The following is a 17,671-nucleotide window of genomic DNA, read 5'->3' on the forward strand; positions in this document are numbered from 1 at the left end:
ATCTGTCTGTGTCCTGATTGGTTCAGCATCTGTCTAAATTTTATAAATATTTCCACTCCAGGACTTAACTCCATGTATTGTACTATACCCATTCTGTAGTCTATGAGCCGTATTGTCAGGCAGGCCATTCATTCTGTGATTCTGCAGGGTGCACAGTTTCTTTCAGACCCTTGATTTTAGGTCAACTGCATCAAATTACATCCAGAAAGCCCCCAGCTCCCCCTCTCTCTGTGTCTGTGTCAGAGTTGCCTTGTCAGGATGTGTGAGTGTGTGTGTGTGTTCCTGGCTTGTCCTCCTGTAGCCAGATCACAGAGGACATACTGCCAGGGCCCTCTCCATCCCACAGTGGCTGTTTATACGTCTGTCCTACCCACATCGATCCCTTCCTGGACAGTCAAAGTGAAAGTGTTTGTGTGTGTCTGAGAGAAGACAAACAGAGACCGAAGGTTACGTAGGTTGATATAACTTTGCTGTGATATACTTTGTTGTGTGATGTACTGCACACTAGGTGGTATATTCTATCAGTAGATCATGGTCCTTGAGTCTCAACAGAGAATACGAGAGAGAGAGAGAGAGAGAGAGAGAAAGAGAGAGAGAGAGAGAGAGAGAGAGAGAGAGAGAGAGAGAGAGAGAGAGAGAGAGAGAGAGAGAGAGAGAGAGAGAGAGAGAGAGAGAGAGAGAGAGAGAGAGAGAGAGAGAGAGAGAGAGAGAGAGAGAGAGAGAGAGAGAGAGAGAGAGAGAGAGAGAGAGAGAGAGAGAGAGAGAGAGAGAGAGAGATAGAGAGAGAGAGATAGAGAGAGAGAGAGAAAGAGAGACAGAGAGAGAGAGAGAGAGAGAGAGAGAGAGAGAGAGAGAGAGAGAGAGAGAGAGGTAAAGAAAGAAACGAGAGGGGGAAATGATACTGCAGGGTTGTGTTGTGCCCAATGCTCACATAAGCAACAACACACACAACATGTGACTTCTCACCACGTGCCAGTCACACTCTTTCTCACCAGCTGTGTATTTTAAAATCACTCCCCATCACACATCTTAGGATTTAGGTAGGAAGCACTTTTGCCTGAAATGTGTCAATTCATCTGTGAATTAGTTCAGTACGTACTGTGTTTTGTTAGTTGTTTTTAATAGAGAGCCATGACAATTCTGTTGAGGGTTCATGACATGTCATTTATGATGGGTGGAGGCCAAAAATGCTATATTGTGCTCCATTGCGCTCTCTGTCCCTTACCTGGTTTCACTGAGAGGTGTGGAAGGACCTTTTGGTTCATGGTTGAGTGATAAGCATCACATGATGCTGGATGGAAGGAATAACATTCAAATAATAACACTTAACTATGTAATGATTTATTATGTTGGTTGTTAAAATTTAAATGAAATCAAACATGCATATTTTTAAGATTAAATCATGATTTTCCCATTAAGTCATTATTGAAAGAATATCTCCATGACAATATAATATACAGTGCAAAAACCTCCCGCTTTTCTCAAACGTTTCGCATCCCGGTTACTGCACACACCTATCCTAGCATTGCAATGTGCTGTGATAAGAGGAGAGGCAGAGGTGTTGTAGAGATTGGCGTGAGGTGTGGGCCGGTGCATTCCGCTCTGAGGAGGTTAATGAGCGTAGCCACCGGGCCCTCAGCCAAACACTAGCCACCCAGCAACACTAATGCTGCTAACACTAGTGTTAGCTAACGCTCCCACAATGAGCCTGACTCTATCAGTTAGCAACCCCGCACTGAGCTCTGGCTAATTATACATCCAGAGAGGGAGGGAGGGAGCAAGGGAGAAAGAGAGAGGGAGGGAGGGAGAGGGGGAAAGAGAAGAGGAGGCAGGAGAGTGGGAGAGAAGGAGGAACAGAGAGATAGAGGGGGAGAGAGAACGAGCAAGAGAGAGAGAGAGGGGGGGGGATCACGTGTGTGTGAAGGAGAGTGTGTAAGAGGGAAAGAAAGTAACAGAGTCTGTGTGAAAGCAAGGAGAAGAGGAAGAGAAGGGCATTGTAAGTGTGTAAGAGAGAGTCTATGAGAGGGAAAAAGAGAGATATAGTTGTGTGTGTGTGTGTATGAGAGAGAGAGGGGGTAAAGGGAGGGAGGGGTTAGAGAGATCAAGCAAGTGAGAAAGGGAGAGACAGAGAGAGAGAGAGAAAGAGAGAGAGAGAGAGAGAGAGAGAAAGAGAGCGCACACTCAGAGGGAGAGCTAGCTTGAATTGATTTGAGACGGAGAGTGTAAGAACATAGACGAGTAAAGAGCAAATAGAGTGTGAGACAAGGTGAAAAGGAAAGAACAGAGTGAAGACAGTGAGTCGGAGACAGAAAGAGAGAGTGAGAGACAGAGGGGAGGGGAAAAGAGAGAGAGGCTAGCAGTATCAAAACTGGATGTTTCTAAGTGCTTTACTGCTGACTGATCCAATGAGCACTCACTCTGTTATTCACCACGCAAAGACACCCAGAGAGGTAGGTAACCGGGATGCTTCCTTCCCTCCGAGTGTGTGGGTCTGTGAGAGTGTGTGTTTGGGTGTGTGTGGGTGTAGGAGTGAGTGTGAGACATACAGACAGAAATATAGATGGAAGGGGTAAAATATATGCATAGAGCAGTTTCTTCTTTGAGAATGTGCTGTATCGACTATAATAATTTTCAGAATGTGTGATATTGAAAGAAAGTATCTTAGAAGTGTCTGAGGTATAAAAAAAATGTTTTTTTAAAATGTTAGTGTGGGTGAGAAATACAACATGCATGTGTGCACTGTATATGGTATGGAAGCATGTGTGTACAGTACTTGCATAGCAGTGTGTGTCTAACAGTGTGTGTATCTACACACCAGTGTGTGTGTGTGTGTGTGTGTGTGTGTGTGTGTGTGTGTGTGTGTGTGTGTGTGTGTGTGTGTGTGTGTGTGTGTGTGTGTGTGTGTGTGTGTGTGTGTGTGTAAGGGATAGAGAGGTGTAGGTTCCAGTAGGTTCACCATTCAGCCTGCCTGCAGATCTGGGCTCAGAATTAGAGCAGTGGGCTGAAATAGACCCAGTCCAGAGATAGCCAGGGGCCATAGTCACAGAGTGGGCACATATGACGGTGGGCGCGGGGGGGGGGAGGACACTGCACTGCATTAAGAATTCATAAATGTATCATTCTTATAGGCTACATTGATATTTGTTTTTTATCATTTTTATCTGGCGTTAGGCTTTAGGGCTTAACTGTCCGTGTGCCAAATACACAGCAATTGCCAAATGGCAAATGCTTTTGGGAACTTGAGGCAGAAAAAGTTAGGCAGAAAAAGTTGGGCAAAAAGGACAAGTTTAATTGAGTAAGAGAAAAGCTGTGGAATGGAGAGTTGAAAGTAAAGAGAAGGGAGGGCCAGAACAGTAGCCTTATTTTTGGGAAAGATCTTATGTGTGATGATTGTGAGGCGCTAGACAAATTTGACAGTCACAAGACGGGGATTTCAAAAATGGCACGTCAAGGGAACTGTTGCTGTTCAGATGGGTTAAATGGAACAGTAGGCCGAAATGAAATATGAACACTGACTGTAGATCTATAACCTCTCACATGAAATGTCAACATTGAGATAATACAGCGTTTGACCTTTCCATTGTGTTAACAACAGATGATTGGTTGATTTCCATTTTTTCTTTGTATACGTTTTTTTTTACAAGATGGTTGATAATAAAAAAAAATATTGTTCATCCCTTTGGGTATCTCACTGCGCCCTCGTATGCCATGTCTTGAAATATGCAGACAGGCAGAAATGTAATACTTCTGACAGCCAACTTTCTAACTCCATCCATAACTGTTGGACTTCATAACATTCCCAGAAAGCATGGATTATTGAGTCATTGTTAGTTTTACACTTACGTTCCAACATTCCCTCCATCTTGGGCCAATATCAGTTCTTTTTAAGTCTTGGTTCCAATCATTTATTAACAGTTTTCAGCTGTGCTAACATAATTGCACAAGGGTTTTCTAATGATCAATTAGCCTTTTAAAATGATTAACTTGGATTAGCTAACACGACGTGCCATTGGAACACAGGCGTGATGGTTGCTGATAATGGGCCCCTGTACGCCAATGTAGATATTCCATAAAAAAATCTGCAGTTTCCAGCTACAATAGTCATTTAGAATATTAACAATGTCTACACTGTATCCCTGATTAATTTTAAGTTATTTTAATGAACAAATAAGTAGCTTTTCTTTCAAAAACAAGGACATTTCTAAATGACCCCAAACTTTTGAATGGTTGTGTATATGGAGGGTACGGGGCAACAGAAGACGGACGTCAGAGGGGCTAAGGATCTTGGAGATGGGGAAAGAGCTGATAAAACAGGGGGACAGTTTGCAAGACTCTACCCGGAGGGGCAGGTCAGGATTGGATTGCCATACCCTCTGCCCGAGACAATAACGGGAGCCGGTGTCTGGTGGTGGTCCGCCTGTTGTTGATACCTGGAGGTGGTCTTGAGAAGAGCCGACCGAGCTCTCTTCCAGGTATGGTGACAGTGGCAGATGAACATCTGGGCCGAGGGTATGCTGACCTCTTCCTCTTGCTCCGGGAAGAGCGGGGGCTGATATCCCAGGGAGCGTGACCAATGGCTGAGCAAGGGAGGGTGTTGCGGGCATATTCTACCCACATGAAATTCTGGCTCAAGGTGGTGGGATTGGCGGAGACCAGGCAGCAAAGAGTCGTCTCCATGTCCTCATTGGCTCGCTCTGTATGGCCGTAAGACTGGCGGTGGAACCCAGAGGACAAGCTGGCCGATGACCCAATGAGCGTGAAGAACGCCTTCCAGAACTGGGGCGAGAACTGAGACTCCCGTCAGAGACCATGTCCACCTGAAGTCCATGGATCCGGTAGACGTGCTGCACCATCAGCTGGGCCAACTCCTTGGCTGAGAGTAGCTTGGGCAAAGGGATGAAGTGGGAGGCTTTGGAAAACCAGTCCACCACAGTAAGGATAACCGTGTTGCTATCAGACAAGGGGAAACCAGTGACGAAGTCCAGGGATATGTGTGACCAGGGACGGTGAGGGACGGGAAGGGGTTGAAGGAAGCGAGCTGGAGCTTGCCGAGGAGTCTTATTCTGGGCACACACGGTGCACGAATGCAGAGACATCAGGAACCAAGGTTGGCCACCAAAAATGTTGTCGTACAAAGGCCAGGGTCTGACAGGAGCCAGGATGGAAGGCCCGTTGAGAGGAATGAGCCCATTCCAGAACCGAGGAACAGGCAGAGTCCGGGACAAACATCCGGTCATCCGGGGCCCCTCTGGCTAACCGGATGTTGTAATTCCTTTCCATGGGGTCGAGACGATAGGAGAGGAATGCGCAATGATGCAGCTTTTGATCTTGGGCCGAACACTGGGACAGGACAGCCCCCACTCTGACCTCCGGGAAGGCTCTGGATGGATTAGTATGGGGGCAGTAATGAATTGGTGTTTGAGGTCCAAGAACGCCTGGTCTGCAGCTATAGACCACTTAAACAGGACCTTGGGACATTTGAGTGCTGACAGGGGGGGAAGCCCGTGTGCTGTAGCTCCAGATGAACCAGCAGTAGATATTGGCGAACCCCAGGAAGCACTGCAGCTGAACTCTGGAGGTGGGTTGCGGCCAATCCACCACCACACTCACCTTTTAAGGATACATCTGGATGTTGCCTGCAGCAGGATGGAGATGGTGGAGGGATGTAATTTGCATATTTCCGCTTTGACATATAGCTGGTTCTTCAGCAGACCCTAGAGGACTTGTCTGACATGGAGGACATGTTCTTGAGCTGAGTGAGAAAACCCGAGGATGTTATCAATGTAGACAAAAACGAAATGGTTCAACATGTTCCCGGAGAACATTGTTTAGGAGTGATGGTCAGTCCAAAAGGCATCACCAGGTATTAGTAGTGGCCTCTAGCCATGGTAAAGGCATGGTGTTCCGGAGGTCAAACTTGGAGAAGATGGTAGCCCCCTGGAGAGGCTCGAAAGCCGAGGCAATGAGTGGGAGCAGGAAACATTTTTTAACCATGATGTCATTCAGGCCCCGGTAGTCAAAACATGGACGCAGGGTTTTGTTGTTCTTCTCCACAAAGCAGAACCCTGCGCCGGCATGGGAGGCAGAAGGATGGATACCCTCTGCAGCCAGGGAGTCCTCAATATACATCTCCATCGCCTTGGTCTCCAGACCTGACAGGGAATAAAGCCGCCCCCGGGGTGGTGTAATGCCAAGGAGAAGGTCGATGGCAGCAGTCATAGGGCCGATGGAAGGAAGCGCGGTGGCACTGGCCTTTCTGAAAACCTCATAGAGGTCCTGTTACTCCACAGGAACGGCAGAGAGGTCCAGGGCTTTTCCCAAGCCCGCAGGAAGATGTCCCGGGGCAGGCAGCTCCGACTTCAGGTAATACCCATGGCAAAATGGGCGCCAACCCAGGATTGAACCAGTAGCCCAGTCAATCAGGGAACTGTGTCTCTGGAGCCAGGAAAACCCCAAAACCACGGGTGCATGAGGAGATTCAATGAGCAGGAACTGCATATTCTCCCTGTGACTACCCAACACTCTCAGGTTAATGACCCAGGATTTGACCCAGATGCAGACATGATAGGTGGATAGTACAGTTCTCAGATTATTTATTGGAATCAAGGGGCAGGCAAAGGGCAGGTTGAGGTCAGGCAGACGTTCATGATCAGGTCAGAGTCAGGCAGGTACAGGATGGCAGGCAGGCTCGGGTTCAGGCCAGGCAGAGGTTCATAATTAGGTTAGAGTCAGGCAGGTACTGGATGGCAGAGACTCAGAACTAGAGAAACAGGAAGGCGGGAAAGAACGCTGGTAAGACCTGACAAGACAAGACGAACTGGCAATAGACAAACAGAGAACACAGGTTTAAATACACAGGGGATAATGGGAAGATGTGCGACACCTGGAAGAGTGGAGACAAGCACAAAGACAGGTGAAACATATCAGGGTGTGACAAATTATAGACAAGTTGACTAACAAATAGTCTACAAAAATGTCAGAAATTATAAGCAGAAACATATATTCCTATCTAAATGAGGTTGGCACAGACAGAGAGGAGGCACATAAGGGTGTCAGCAGTCAAACAGATGGGGTAGATACCCCCATGCAGAGGGCAGATATGGGAAAGGGGGAGTGTTAGATACAGACTGTAAATGTGGTGGTGGCGTTGGAGGTTGGGGTTAAAGGACAGACAGAAAGCACGGTTCTGTATTCAAGGATCAAATTGAAATTCTCACAAGAGCAGTCCCTTTAGACCAGTACAAAGTGCAGGACAAATACAGATAATCGGACAAATAGACTCCAATCAATCATGAATAAAAGGAGCAAGCTAGACTGTCTGGGTTGGGTCCATTCATACCTGTAACAGAGGAAATATTATTGTGGCTATACCATTTGAAAAAATGTAAGCAGTTAGACAATGCATTTTTAGACAGTGCATTTTTTAAGAAGAGATGGGAACTTGATTTGTGTGTTGCTATAGTCTGAGATTGATCTCAATAGTGGGTTCACTTTGAAAGGAGTTGAAGAGCATACACCTAGACGTGCCCTTGCGTGTGTGTGCGCACTTGCGTCCGTATATATGAGTGTGTGCTATAACACTGCGTGGAAGTGAGTGTTTTTTTTTTGGGGGGTACAGCACTCCCTGTTTCTCTGCCCACTGCGTGATATCTAGTTATAGCACTATGGTGAAGGAGGCAATGCTCATACATGCATGATTATAGCTCTTTCTGCTTCCACGGGAGGGCTCCAGCCACTGCAGCTCACATACTCAAACCTCTTTCAATTACACAGTGTGTTTCTTGGTACCCCAAAGTGAGTTTAAATTTCCATTACCAAGTATTGCACTCTAACATGTAGTCCAACAATTTCCTTCCCTCCTGGACTGACTGTTGAAGATGATTGGAATACTACAAGTAGAAGTTAATCCACAGTGAGAAAAACACTACATTGACCTTAAATCAGTGTCTATGGTTAAACTTCAACCCTTCCAGTCTGAAATAGAGAGTTTACTGAATGTTCATCTGGTGTCAGACATATAGCTGTCTCACAGTAATATTCCAGAGCTAGGAGATACTGTATATCATATTATAACGTAAGAGTATGCATGGTCAGCATCTATTGGTCTGTTATGCGTATATGAATCGATTGTACTTTCAACCGTTTCAATGTTGTTTTTGGTGTCGGATTCGCCCTTGCCTTTGAAAGGACTAGGCAAAGTTGGGCACTTCTTTGTTACTGTGTGTTTTTCTGAATGTCCATCCGGGTGTGTATGTGTGAGTGTGTGCATAAGTGCGAGTGTGTGTGTGTGTGTTTGCATGCGTGCGTTAGGTTTGGCAGGGTGGGCTGGTATTTGTAGATTTGTTGTGTTAGGCCTTTTGTTTTCATTTGAAGTTGTAGTCTCCTGTCTCAATCCTCTGAGATGAAGCCGGAATGGCGTCTGACTCCCACTGTGCCTGTCAGTCGCATTCACTGTCACTCAAACACATGTCCTCATTGGGAAACTGAGTACCTACCTGGCACTGCCTGCTGACTCCTTCTCGTTGACAGTTTACATGACGATCCTAATTTGAATGGTAAGGTCAGAAGCTTAAACAGCACAGTATTGCCTAAGAACCCACCAGGGTTCATTCCGAAAGCTAAAGGGATAATATAAACCGTGTTTGTCGTCAACACCATGTGTGTGTTGTGTGTGAGTGTGTGGGGGATGCTGAAGAGTGAGTACATCTCTGAATGAGAATGAACTCACTCTCCCTCTTCTAGACACACACACACACACACACACACACACACACACACACACACACACACACACACACACACACACACACACACACACACACACACACACACACACACACACACACACACACACACACACACACACACACACACACACACACACACATGAGCATGCACAGACACATAAACAAACACACACACAAATTCCTAATTGAAACTCATGAAAGATAATTGGAAATGGAATGTCAGTGTACTTCTTGAATTGACTGGCCTCTTGTTTGGGACTGACTGGTTGCTGGCCCTTTAAGAGGTCTATTTTTACAGGGGTACAGTCATGCATGGAGCAAGGCACAGCTGAGAGAGGAGGCATGGAGAGGCCGTTGGAGAGTCTTTCTCTGACTCACAAATGTGACTCTCTACAACACATGGGCTACTAGTGTATTATTGTTATTGTGTGTGTGTGACCGTGCGTGTTTGTGTGTGTGTGTGCATAGGTGCATGTGCAGGGTTGAGTAGGTTACTTTCTAAATATAATCAGTTACAGTTACCTGTCCAAAATTGTAATCAGTCCTGTAACTTTTTGATTACCTGACTCAGTAACATAATCTGATTACATTCAGTTACTTTTAGATTACTTTCCTCTTAAGAGGCATTAGAAGAAGACAAACGTGTGTTACCAATTGAATGACATCTATTGCAGGATAAATCAATGTTAAAGTTTACATAGCTGGTCATATCTGGATGTTACATTTTACATTATGGGTTGGTTAAGTAGGCTTCTTCTAACCCATGTGTTCTTACTACATACAATAATATGATTACATGATATCTTCACATTAAAAGAAAAGTCTATCAGAATTTCAGTCATTCCAATAAATGATATACCCCTTGATCTTGCCGTGCTTCTACACCTGCATTGCTTGCTGTTTGGGGTTTCAGGCTGGGTTTCTGTACAGCACTTTGAGATATCAGCTGATGTACGAAGGGCTATATAAATACATTTGATTTGATTTGATCTTCAAAAATAGGACTTGGAAAGATGGAAATATAGATTAGCCTAATTGTTTAACCTGAGCATAACCCCAAAACTAAGGACTTATTAGCCATCCCTACTCTGTTTATGATTTTGTTGTCATGGAGGACTGATTGGACTCATTGATTCAAGTTGAAAAATAAATGCTGCAGGAATGGCATGCTTTAAACACTACTGAAAAGTGCTACTTACATCTGAAAAATGAATTATTATTATTATGATATATGCTGCATTTGATACAGGCCTACTTTTTTTGTTTTTAGTTTTTATTACTTTGATATCTTGATAATATGCAGCTGTTTAAAGGGCAAACCACAGACGAAATAATAACAAAACGATCGCCCCGCCTCTGTTTCGGTTAAAAGCTGAGGGATGGGCCTGGAGAAATGTAACCACTCTCAGATTAATAGACAGAGCTATGGATGGAAGGACTGACCATCCATGATATCAACATTATTGTTTTAACCGTGTTATGAGGGAACACAGTGTTTGTTTACATTGAAAATATTTACAAACATTGGAGAAAAACCATTTTAGGTTCTCATGAAGTGTGACAGTTCAAGAATCAATGGATACAGTTGAAGTCAGAAGTTTACATACACTTAGGTTGGAGTCATTAAAACTAGTTTTTCAACCACTCCACAAATTTCTAGTTATTAAAAAACTATAGTTTTGGCAAGTCGGTTAGGACATCTACTTTGTGCATGACACAAGTCATTTTTCCAACAATTGTTCACAGACAGATGATTTCACTTATAATTCACTGTATCACAATCCCAGCGGGTCAGAAGTTTACATACACTAAGTTGACTGTGACTTTAAACAGCTTGGAAAATTCCAGAAAATAATGCCATGGCTTTAGAAGCCTCTGATAGGCTAATTGACATAATTTGAGTGAATTGGAGGTGTACCTGTGGATGTAGGTCAAGGCCTACCTTCAAACTCAGTGCCTCTTTGCTTGACATCATGGGAAAATCAAAATAATTCAGCCAAGACCTCAGAAAAAAATGTAGACCTCCACAAGTCTGGTTCATCCTTGGGAGCAATTTCCAAACGACCTGAAGGTACCACGTTCATCTGTACAAACAATAGTATGCAAGTATAAACACCATGGGACCACGTAGCCGCCATACTTCTCAGGAAGGAGACGCGTTCTGTCTCCTAGAGATGAACGTATTTTGGTGCGAACAGTGCAAATCAATCCCAGAACAACAGCAAAGGAACGTTTGACCCAAGTTAAACAATTTAAAGGCAATACTACCAAATACTAATAGAGTGTATGTAAACTTCTGACCCACTGGGAATGTGATGAAAGAAATAAAAGCTGAAATAAATCATTCTCTCTACTATTATTCTGACATTTCACATTCTTAAAACAAAGTGGTGATCCTAACATACCTAAGAGAGGGATTTTTTTCTAGGATGAAATATCAGGAATTGTGAAAAACTGAGTTTAAATGTATTTAAATGTATTTGGCTAAGGTGTATGTAAACTTCCGACTTCAAAAGTTTGGACACACCTACTCATTCAAGGGTTAATCTTTATTTGTATTATTTTCTACATCGTACAATAATAGTAAATAAATCACAACTATGAAATAACACAAATGGAATCATGTAGTAACCAAAAAAGAGTTAAAGAAATCTAAATATATTTTGGATTTTAGATTCTTCAATGTAGCAACCCTTTGCCTTGATGACAGGTTTGCATAATTTTGGCATTCTCTCAACGAGCTTCAAATGGAATGCTTTTCCAAGAGTCTTGAAGGAGTACTCACATATGCTGAGCAATTTTGGGCTGCTTTTGCTTCACTGCGGTCCAACTAATCCCAAACCATTTCATTTGGGTTGAGGTAGGGTGATTGTGGAGGCCAGGTCATCTGATGCAGCACTCCGTCACTTTCCTTCTTGATCAAATAGCCCATCATGGAGTTGTGCTAGGTCATTGTCCTATTGAAAAACAAATGATAGTAATGCCTCTCTCTAATGTCAACATGACGTCTGCTGTTTCGGTCAGTTATTACTGTTTTATTTCACTGTAGAGCCCCTACTCCAGCTCAAAATGCCTTAGAGCGGCACGGTAGCCTAGTGGTTAGAGCGTTGGACTAGTAACCGGAAGGTTGCAAGTTCAAATCCCCGAGCTGACAAGGTACAAATCTGTCGTTCTGCCCCTGAACAGGCAGTTAACCCACTGTTCCTAGGCCGTCATTGAAAATAAGAATTTGTTCTTAACTGACCTGCCTAGTTAAATAAAGGTAAAAAAAAAAAGATAGCTCTTTTGTCACACAAACCACACATGGGGAGACCTCACCTGGCTTAACTGGTGTCTCCAGAGATGTAAGCTGCCTCATTGTCACTCCATGCCTGGGCTTACCCCCACTTTACTCACATCCTACCATGCCCTTGTCTGTACATTATGCCCTGAATCTATTCTACCATGCCCAGAAATCAGTGAATATCCCATTCACTGCTCAATAGGGACGCATAGGAACGCAGAGGTTTCTAAATAAGAGTCCCTTCCTGATTGGATTTTTCTCAGGCTTTCGCCTGCAATATCAGTTCTGTTATACTCACAGACAATATTTTTACAGTTGTGGAAACTTTAGAGTGTTTTCTATCCTAAGCTGTCAATTATATGCATATTCTAGCATCTTGTCCTGATAAAATAGCCCGTTTTCTTTGGGAATGTTATTTTTCCAAAAATGAAAACAGTGCCCCCTAGTTTCAAGAGGTTAAATAAGAATTTCCCATTCAAACAATGTAGAACTAAGAACAAATATAGTCCTTGGTTAACTCCAGACATGACTGCCCTTGACCAGCACAAAAACATCCTGCGGCGTACTGCATTAGCATCGAACAGCCCCCGTGATATTCAACTTTTCAGGGAAGTGAGGAACCAATACACACAGAAAGTTAGGAAAGCTAAAGCTAGCTTTTTCAAACAGAAATTCGCATCCTGTGGCACTAATTCCAAACAGTTTTGGGACACTGTAAAGTCCATGAAGAATAAGAGCACCTCCTTCCAGCTGCCCACTGCACTGAGGCTAGGAAACACTCTCACCGACGATAAATCTACGATAATCGAGAATTTCAAAAAGCATTTTTCCACGGCTGGCCATGCTTTACACCTGGCTATCCCTACCCCGGTCAACAGCTCTGCACCCCCTGCAGCAACTTGCCCAAGCTCCCCCCGCTTCTCCTTTACCCAAATCCAGGTAGATGATGTTCTGAAAGAGCTGCATTATCTGGATCCCTACAAATCAGCTGGGCTAGACAATCTGGACCCTCTTTTTCTAAAATTATCAGCCGAAATTGTTGCAACCCCTATTACTAGCCTGTTCAACCTCTCTTTTGCATTGTCTGAGATCCCTAAAGATTGGAAAGTTGCCGCGATCTTCCCCCTCATCAAAGGGAGTGACACTCTAGACACAAACTGTATTCGAAAGCCAAGTTAACAAACAGATCACCGACCATTTCAATTCCGACCGTACCTTCTCCAGTATGCAATCTGGTTTCCGAGCTGGTCACGGGTGCACCTCAACCACGCTCATGTTCCTAAAGGATATCATAACTGCCATCGATAAGAGACAATACTGTGCAGCTGTTTTCATTGACCTGGCCAAGGCTTTCGACTCTGTCAATCACCGCATTCTTATCGGCAGACTCAATAGCCTTCGTTTCTCAAATGACTGCCTCGCCTGGTACACCAACTACTTCTCAGATAGAGTTCAGTGTGTCAAATCGGAGCACCTGTTGTCCGGATCTCGGGTAGTCTCTATGGGGGTGCCACAGGGTTCAATTCTCGGGCTGACTCTTTTCTCTGTATATGTCAATGTTGTCGCTCTTGCTGCTGGCGATTCTCTGATCCACCTCTATGCAGTCAACACCATTCTGTATACATCTGGCCCTTCCTTGGACACTGTGTTAACAAACCTCCAAACGAGCTTCAATGCCATACAACACTCCTTCCGTGGCCTCCAACTGCTCTTAAATGCTAGTAAAACTAAATGCATGCTCTTCAACCAATTGCTGCCCGCACTTGCCTGCCTAGTATCACTACTCTGGACGGTTCTGACTCAGAATATGTGGACAACTACAAATACCTAGGTGTCTGGTTAGACTTTAAACTCTCCTTCCAGACTCACATTAAGAATCTCCAAATCCAAAATTAAATCTAGAATTGGTCTCCTCTTTCGCAACAAAGCCTCCTTCACTCATGCCCCCAAACACACCCTCGTAAAACTGACTATCCTACCGATCCTTAACTTCGGCGATGTCATTTATAAAATAGCCTCCAACACTCTACTCAGCAAATTGGATGTAGTCTATCACAGTGCCATCTGTTTTCACACCAACGCTCCTTATACTACCCACCACTGCGACGTGTATGCTCTCGTTGGCTGGCCCTCGCTACATATTTGTCACCAAACCCACTGGCTCCAGGTTATCTATAAGTCTTTGCTAGGTAAAGTTCCGCCTTATCTCAGCTCACTGGTCCCCATAGCAACACCCACACGTAGCACGCGTTACAGCAGGTATTTTTCACTGGTCATCCCCAAAGCCAACACTTACTTTGGCCGCTTTTCCTTCCATTCCTCTGCTGCCAATGACTGGAATGAATTGCAAACATCACGGAATCTGGAGACTTATATCTCCCTCACTAACTTTAAGCATCAGCTGTCAGAGCAGCTTATCGATCACTGTACCTATACACAGCCCATCTGTAAATAGCACACCCAACTACCTCATCCCCATATTGTTTTTGTTTTTTAAAACTCTTTTGCTCCACAGTATCTCTACATGCACATCATCATCTGCACATCTATCACCACAGTGTTTTAATTGCTAAAAATGTAATTACTTTGACACCATGGCCTATTTATTGCCTTACCCCCCTAAACTTCCTATATTTGCACACACTGTACATAGATTTTCCTATTGTGTTATTGACTGTACGTTTGCTTATCCCATGTGTAACTGCTTTGCTTTATCTTGACCAGGTTGCAGTTGTAAATGAGAACTTGTTCTCAACTGGCCTACCTAGTTAAATTAAGATGAAATAAAAATAAAAGTTTAAAAAATGTCATACAAGTCCCAGCAAGCACAAACCAGATGGGATGGTGTATGCTATTCTGGTTAAGTGTGCCTTGAATTCTAAATAAATCACAGACAGTGTCACAAGCAAATTACCCCACACCATCACACCTTCTCCTCCATGCTTCACGGTGGGAACCATATATGCGGAAATCATCCGTTCACCTACTCTGCATCGGTTGGAACCAAAAATCTCAAATTTGGAATCATCGGACAGATTTCCACCGGTCTAATGTCCATTGCTCGTGTTTCTCGGCCCAAGAAAGTCTCTTATTATTGGTTTCCTTTACTACTGGTTTCTGTGCAGCAATTTGACCATGAAGGCCTGGTTCACGCCCTCTTCTCTGAACAGTTGATGTTGAGATGTGTCTGTTACTTGAACTTTGTGAAGCATATATTTGGGCTGCAATTTCTGAGGCTGGTAACTCTAATGAACATATCCTCTGCAGCAGAGGTAACTCTGGGTCTACCTTTCCTTTCCTGGTCCTCATGAGAGCCAGTTTCATCATAGCGCTTGATGGTTTTTGTGGCTGCACGTGAAGACTCTTTCAAACTTCTTGAAATGTTCAGAATTGACTGACCTTCGTGTCTTAAAGTAATGATGGGCTCTCATTTCTCTTTGTTTATTTGAGCTCTTCTTGCCATAATATGGACTTGGTCTTTTACCAAATAGGGCTATCTTCTGGAAAGAAATTCCACAAATGAACCTTTAACAAGGCACACCTATTAATTGAAATCCATTCCAGGTGACTATCTCGTGATGCTGGTTGAGAGAATGTCAAAAGCGTGCAATGCTGTCATCAATTCAAAGTGTGGCTACTTTGAAGAATCTCAAATATAAAATGATTTGTTTCACACATGTTTGGTGACTACATGAATCCATATGTGTTATTTCATAGTTTCTATGTCATCACTATTATTCTACACTGTGAAAATAAAATAAAGAAAAACCCTAGAATGAGTAGGTGTGTCCAAACTTTTGACTGGTACTGTGTACTGTATATATAGAAATGGATGTAGCAACTACAGATTGCCCCTTTAAGTCTATCAAAAGTGTACAACTTTGAGCATGTGTTCATTAGGCATATGGATATATTATTTTAATGAGCATGAATTAGATTAAGCTATCAAAGCCCCCCTTTTATTCCATATGCTGGGATCTGTACTATGCAGCTGTTGCAAGAGTGCATTTTTCACTGGCTGTCCACTGGTTTCAAATACACATCCACAACAACCACAATCTGCAAGGAGTAGCTAACTGAGAGATCAGCAGCGTTGATTCACATCAATGCGCTATGTAGATATCAATAGTAAGTGACGTCCGTATCGCCGTAGACTAAACCACTGCTGTCCTCCTGACCTCCAAGTGTTTATTCAAGTTGGATCATCTTTGGATGCCGACAGCAGTCGCACCATTGGAAGACATGGCTTGGACTGTAAGACTACAACAACAAAAAATCCTGCTCTTTTCCCGCTATCCTTCAAACACATGTGGTGTGTCCTCATAGTGGTCTCTGATTTGTGGTCAGACTCGCATAGACTCGCTCCAAGACAGAGTGTCAAACCATTTTTTTCCGCAAAGCATCCTTTCTGATTTTAAAAGTCATTCTGAAAGTAATCATAGTTTTTCAAAAGTATCTGTAATCTGATTATACTATTTTTGCTGGTAACGTAATGGATTACAGTTACCGTTTCTTTGTAATCCCTTATATGTAATGGATGATATGTAATCCGTTACTCCCCAACCCTGTCCTTGCGTGTGTGTGTGTGTGTGTGTGTGTGTGTGTGTGTGTGTGTGTGTGTGTGTGTGTGTGTGTGTGTGTGTGTGTGTGTGTGTGTGTGTGTGTGTGTGTGTGTGGTGACATGTCAGCAAAGCTCTGCTGGACACAGCTCTCTGAGGTCAAATGTATAGGGATTAGGACCTTAGACCTCAAACAAAAACAGATATGCATACATACAGTACACACATCCCCTTTCACAGTGAACTTACAGTACTGTACGTGTGGTATGCCCATTTGGCTCTCATATACAGTAACCAAAAAACACATACACACACTCAAACACATTACGTCTCTGTACAATGAATTAAAGTGAGCAAAAATAAACCAATCTCTGCTTTTTTGTGTTGAGTGCTCCGACTCCTTTCTGCATTGATTTAGTCCTTTTGGAAGTTTTTTTTGGTAAATCTTTCACATTCATTCTCTCTGCACAAATGTACACACAGGCATACATACAGTACACCCACTGCAAAATTACTTATAAATCCTCAATATGTGGGCCTTAAATACCCATCTGCCTTATGCAATCTGCATGTTACATAATGCCTGTCATTATCACAGGGCTCCTTCACACCCTGCCATGCCTCTCCACCTACATTGATAGTATACGCACACGCACACGCACATTGATTAATACACACACACCCGCACACTGCTTCATAAATACACACACACACGCGCGCACGCACACACACACACACACACACACACACACACACACACACACACACACACACACACACACACACACACACACACACACACACACACACACACACACACACACACACACACACACACACACACACACACACACACACACACACACACACACACACACACACGCATATGCAGGTAAAAGTAACACATTCACACGCAGACATAAAGGAAACAACACAGAGACACCTCCTTCCCCCTGAGTTGACAGTCATTACACTCCAGCACTTTCAATATCTCTCTTTCTCTAGTTGTTAGGGAGCACACTCAAGCAGAAAGAGCAAGAGAGAGAAAGTAAGAGGGAGAGAGATGGGCAGAGAGGTGGAGA

The 17,671-nt window shown here is 43.7% G+C and overlaps 1 protein-coding gene across 3 annotated transcripts in view; it reads left to right on the forward strand.

Moving 5' to 3' along the window:
• LOC118361390 (ataxin-1-like) overlaps window positions 1-17,671 on the forward strand; it is a 45,000-nt gene that overhangs the window by 5,377 nt on the left and 21,952 nt on the right. For 2 of the 3 annotated variants that reach the window (XM_052483113.1, XM_052483111.1), the window contains exon 1: window positions 1,964-2,450. The exons of the other annotated variant lie outside the window; for it this stretch is intronic. The gene's annotated coding sequence lies outside the window, so the exon portion shown is untranslated. Of the gene's footprint in view, window positions 1-1,963; window positions 2,451-17,671 lie in introns of those variants that run through there. 3 annotated transcript variants of the gene reach the window in all.

Source organism: Oncorhynchus keta, chromosome 28 (assembly GCF_023373465.1).
Source record: "Oncorhynchus keta strain PuntledgeMale-10-30-2019 chromosome 28, Oket_V2, whole genome shotgun sequence".
NCBI lineage: Eukaryota > Metazoa > Chordata > Actinopteri > Salmoniformes > Salmonidae > Oncorhynchus > Oncorhynchus keta.